Source organism: Ciona intestinalis, unplaced genomic scaffold (assembly GCF_000224145.3).
Source record: "Ciona intestinalis unplaced genomic scaffold, KH HT000532.1, whole genome shotgun sequence".
NCBI classification, from domain to species: Eukaryota; Metazoa; Chordata; class Ascidiacea; order Phlebobranchia; family Cionidae; genus Ciona; species Ciona intestinalis.
This window is the reverse complement of record NW_004190853.1, coordinates 1,969-7,495: the sequence shown is the minus strand read 5'-3', so window position 1 is coordinate 7,495 and position 5,527 is coordinate 1,969. Positions and strand designations below refer to the sequence as shown.

The 5,527-nt window shown below is 36.4% G+C and overlaps 2 long non-coding RNA genes across 2 annotated transcripts; both read right to left on the bottom strand.

The window, feature by feature from the left end:
* Positions 1 to 1,268: 1,268 nt before the first annotated feature.
* Positions 1,269 to 1,837, bottom strand: LOC113475458. The gene is made up of 3 exons (XR_003397211.1): positions 1,825 to 1,837; positions 1,620 to 1,770; positions 1,269 to 1,370 (listed from the first exon to the last, which is right to left on the bottom strand). It is a non-coding gene; the product is annotated as an uncharacterized LOC113475458 (long non-coding RNA).
* Positions 1,838 to 4,382: 2,545 nt separating this feature from the next.
* Positions 4,383 to 5,336, bottom strand: LOC101242096. The gene is made up of 3 exons (XR_182247.4): positions 5,172 to 5,336; positions 4,970 to 5,117; positions 4,383 to 4,506 (listed from the first exon to the last, which is right to left on the bottom strand). It is a non-coding gene; the product is annotated as an uncharacterized LOC101242096 (long non-coding RNA).
* Between the last annotated feature and the right edge of the window lie 191 nt (positions 5,337 to 5,527).

Here is a 5,527-nt window from a genome sequence, read left to right as displayed (position 1 = left end):
CGCTTGTTGCTCGGTTAAATGAAATGAACTTAAAATGTCATCACCTTTAGATCCAAGTAGGTACATGAGAGTGTTAACCTGCTTGGATGCGCTCGCTTCTACCAACCCTGAAGCTTCCTTATACCTTTCAAACCTTCTTATCCACGATTCCCATTCTTGTGGTCTTTGAAAATTAAAGGATTCTGGCGGCGTCTAGTGAGAAAGGAAGAGAGCGATCAAGGTCGACAGGCGTATTTATAGGCACGTGTTACATAGAGAACATATATCACTACAAAGATAAATAAGTTACATACGTAGTAACTTGTAAGCGGGCACGAGGTGTATGAAACAGAACATCCGTGTTATAACGACTATCGTTGCCCCACCATGCGAGGATAAATAAGTTACATACGTGGTAACTTGTAAGTGGGCACGAGGTGTATGAAACATTTGCCGCACTTCCGAAAATCAAAAGGTATACCTTTTTTGGCCATGTGAAATAGAGCTAATAGTCAAGAACAACATAAGTTATAATTTAACTCATACTGAACGAAACTACATATGTTAACTGGACGATCCTGTGTGTCACCATGACAACCGAGCAATCACTCGGTTTTATGTAATCGACAACTGGTTTTACAATTATTACAAACTTTCACCAAACATCGTCTTCATTTCACACAATATTCGAATTCAAGATTCCCTTGCTTGGTTTCCCGGAATCACATAACATATTGTGACGACTTGGTGCATGGGTATCTAAACACATTTAGGCATATATGGTTTTATGTGTATATCACTGTGTTTTCTAAGTTTTATATTGCCTTCGTTTGTGATCATACTGTACTGGCTGTGTTTATCCGTGCATTTTGAGCATGTTGTTTACCCATTAGAATGTAGTCATTCTGGTTTTGTGATTCGCGGTGACGACTTATCTTATACCTCAAAGTAACTCCTAACAATATCCATAAATTTACCCAAAATTTTCAACAATTTTACCCATAGATTTATTCATAGTTTTACCCATAGACTTAGATTTATCTATAATTTAACTCATTTCTATGAGCGATATGTTTACTCTCGAGAGGGGCAACGGCAATCATATAACGTTCATGAGTTTTGATTTTACAGAACTCGTGCCCGCTTACAAGTTACCGCGTATATAATTTTGTGGGTGATTATTTTAGATGTTTTTAGACGCCAATTAGGCGGTGTTGGAAATTGTTTCGCATGTTTATATATTCACAAAATATAAAATACAAGGTGACTGATACACAACACAATTTATATTTGCGGAAGTTCAATTTATTAAAACCGTACTTTTGCAGCTTAAACATAAATGAACACTTATTGTTCTTCAACAATCGATTTGACGAAATTCATGTCTGAATCTGAAAATTTAAATAAACTTATTAACATGTTGAATCAATAAAACTTATAATAAGGGTGTTCTGTTTCATACACCTCGTGCCCGCTTGTGAGATACCATGAACGTAACTTTTATAGGTATAATTATTTTAATGACTTTTAAAACATTTTATTAAACTTAATTATACTGTTAACTATTACAGACGTTTAGAAGCTATTATAATTAACACAAAACGACAACAAACTGGTTGGTTTGGTATCTGTGAACTTACCTTCGTTCATTTGTGGCATTTTCTCTTGGTTATGACGACGACGATAATAATAACGACGGCGACGACGACGAGTTATCCACCAAGAAGTAGTAGTTTCAGTGAGGACGAGAAGTCCGATGAGAAGCAAAAGTAGAAGTGCTGACTTGTTCATCTGCAATAAAACATAATTACTACTAGCGATACAAACAGCAAATCAGTTACTTACGTTATTTCTTTTAAAGGGCCTAAACACACCCCACGTCACTTTTATTTTTTATGGTAAATTCATAAAGCGACCGTTTTATTGATTCCAAAAATACTTTGCTTATTAAAATTGGTCCAGTATAGGCGGAGATATTCGTCCTCAAACAGTGATCTCTAGCGCTATCTTTTTTTTACTACGAGCTCCGTGATTGTGACGTAGGAACGTACTAGTCACGTGACTAATTCATTCGTAAAAGCGAAACCTGCGTTTTTTTGTGCTTTTTTGCGTTTTTTTTGTTCTCTCGTTTTTCGCTGAAAACACTGCCTCTCGCCTTTCTGAATGAGAGCGGCCACGCTTCAACAATTTTGTTACGTGTTTGTCACGTGGGTAGTACACTTCTCAATTTTTTTCGCCACGCAACTTTCAAATCAGTTTTTTTTAATTTCACGGTGTTTGAGCTGGAATATCTTTGGTTATACAGAACCGATTAAAACAAGTAAGGTGTCGTTGGAATTAGAAAAACACACTCTATCGATTAAAGCGAAGTACATTTGGGGTGTGTTTAGGCCCTTTAAAGAACTGATAAAATATTGCAAAACCAAGCGCATTTTATTGCTAGCGTTGTATAATTGTTTCCGATGCATCTGCTGTCAGGAGTATAACCCCTTCTTTTCAATAAAATCTCTTTTCTCACTAAAATCCCGTCTTCTCAATAAAATCCCTTTTTCTCAATACAAACCCTCCTCTTCAATAATCTTTTCTTTTCAATAATTGCGCTCTCGAGTTCGTAGATTCGGTTCCACCGATGAGTTTCTATGTAAGGCACGAGTACGTGCTGTAAAGATTAATACGCCTGAAAACAACCAAAATTTTATTGCAGGATTTGACCAAACTTTGCTTAACACTAAACACAGATAACGCGGCTACTTCATGTGTAGTTCCATGTTTTGTTGAAATATTTTGATAATGTCTTACGGTATACAGCAGAATAAATGTTGACCACACTGAAGTCTTGCGTTGTATTATCCAAAAGGTAATATACTCATTGTCATGAACAGTACATTCAAATAAGCTTGAAAAATCTTTCAGTATAGTTCAACAACAATGAACTAAACTTTTCGAATGTTCTTGCCATTGCTTATTACACCAGCTAAAATTGTTTTTAAATTTAAATGCTAAGTTGTGGCGTCCACTTTTGTCGATATACGATGCTTGCGTCTTTCGTTTCATCCTGAACAACCGTTTCATCACGTAGTCATGTCTAGACAGGAAATCCATAAAAGCGTCGAAACTGCGTTAAGATAATTAAGAAACAAATAAACGTTTAATTGAACGCTCTGTGTCAAAAACAGAGAATGAAAGAAAGAGAGAATTAACCAGAAACTTAACGGGTGGTTATTAAAACAAAACCAACTATCTTTAACTATAGTTCAGCAATCATGTCTAGACAGGAAATGTTATCGGTACTCTATGCTGCCACCATGTGTGCATGGGTGAATAAGACTCGGTAATTGCCCCAACAAAGTGGTGACTTGTATAAATTGTTTCCATATATTAAAATAAAAGTTTTGATATATTATTACCAACATAGTTATATTACGTGGTAAATTAAAACAATTCCAAGTATGATACACAACACTCGTGTTATAACGACCATTGTATTACTCTCGTATAACAACCACCCTCGAATAAAGACGAAAGCGTTAAATGGCATTACATCACACAAGCCTCTCTTGATCAAAACAACTTTGTTCTTTGAAATGATCGCTTAAATCTCTGTTTTGAATTAATGAACGTTTCTGCAAACTTCCATTACAGTCGGCCTTGGAAAATCTTTTTGTAATTTTCTACTCTGTAAGACTAAGAACAATCATTGCGTTGGTAGACTTTTGAAAGCACGTTAACTACAATTGTATTGAAACCTTTCGGCACAACCTCGAAGCAATTGTTTTACGTCAGCAGACATTTCATCCATGCGTCGTGTAACCGTCCCGGCAGAAAGACTGATATTCGAAATTACACTCAGTTTCTCTGGGCACACAATGCCAACATCCGTTGACGGCAAAGGGGTAAATGTGCTTGTCGTTTAAGCAGCTAACTGCAAAACTTGCAATTGTATTCTTTTCCGTAACCGGATATCTCCACCAAGACTGTTTCCCGTCGGCCAGTTCCCTCATGACTATCGTGTCGGCGGCCAGGGATCCTTAAATCACTGGGTTAGGGGGTAGGGCTTTGAGCTTTTTTTTAACTTTCATTACGGCCGGCAAATTTCTTTGGAACAGCAAACCTGGAACCGTTGTTCTCTGGTACAGGGTGCCTAATTATCACTGGGGGCCTACGATTTGTTATGGGGACTTTCAGAAACACGAATATTGTGTATTTACTCTTGCTGGTGGGGCAACGGGAGACATATAACACGATTTTTTTAAACAACTCGTGCCCGCTTACAAGTTACCACGTATATAATTTTGTGGATGATCGTTTTAGATTATTTTGGCGCTAAATAAGCGGTGTCGAAAATTGTTTCCATGTTTATATAATCACAAAATCTAGGAGTTTGATACAAAACACAAGGTATATTTGCTGATGTTTAATTTATTAATTTATTTGTTTAATTTATTAATATTGTACTTCTGCAGCTTGAGCGGAAACCTCTTTATAATCTCATCTTAGAACCAAGATCCTCGGATTTGAAGTCTGGAACTAAAAGTTAAATGTTCTTATTAACATGTTGAATCAATAAAACTAATTTATTCTAGCATGGCGTAGTAACAAAGACGTTCTTTATAATAGAGCAGTTTTGTTTCAAACCCCTCGTGCCCGCTTATGAGATACTATGTAAGTAACTTTGTAGGTGATTACTTTAATGACTCTCTTTATATTTTGTTTTGTGTATACTTGATAATTTGGACAAACCATTAGTGACTACTAGGTTTGAAACAATTGTTGTTAAGTGTTTTGCCCAAAGACAAAATTTGCAGCAGCTTTGAGCCTTGAACCTGTAACCTCTAGAATAGAGGCAGGCCCACTAGTCGTTATGACACGCATTATATTTTAAAACATTTTATTAAACCTAATTATACTGTTAACTTTTACAGACCGTTAAAAAGCTATTATAATTAACACAACGACAATACATTGGTTGGTTTGGTATCTGTAAACTTACTTTCGTTTATTTCAGGCATTTCCTGTTGGTTATAATGGGGAACACGACGACGACCACCACGGCGACGACCAACCCACCAAGCAGTTGTAGTTTCAGTGAGGACGAGAAGTCCGATGAGAAGCAAAAGTAGAAGTGCTGACTTGTTCATCTGCAATAAAACATAATTACTACTAGCGATACAAACAGCAAATCAGTTACTTACGTTATTTCTTTTGAAGAACTGATGAAATATTGCAAAACCAAGCGCATTTTATTACTAGCATTGTTTGATTGTTTCCGATGCATCTGCTGCCAGGAGTACAACCCCTTCTTTTCAATAAAATCTCTTCTTCTCAATAAAATCCCCTCGTCCTCCATACAAGAGCGTCAAAACTGCGTTGAGATAATGAGAAAACAAAGAAACGTTCAATTAAACGCTTTCTTATGAAAACAGAGAATGGAATAACCAGAAATGGGAGTTAATAAACCCAAGTGAACTCTGCTTTAACCACAGTTCAGCAGTCATGTCTAGACAGGAAACGTATTAAGGAAATAACAAAGGCGATTAAATGGATTCTC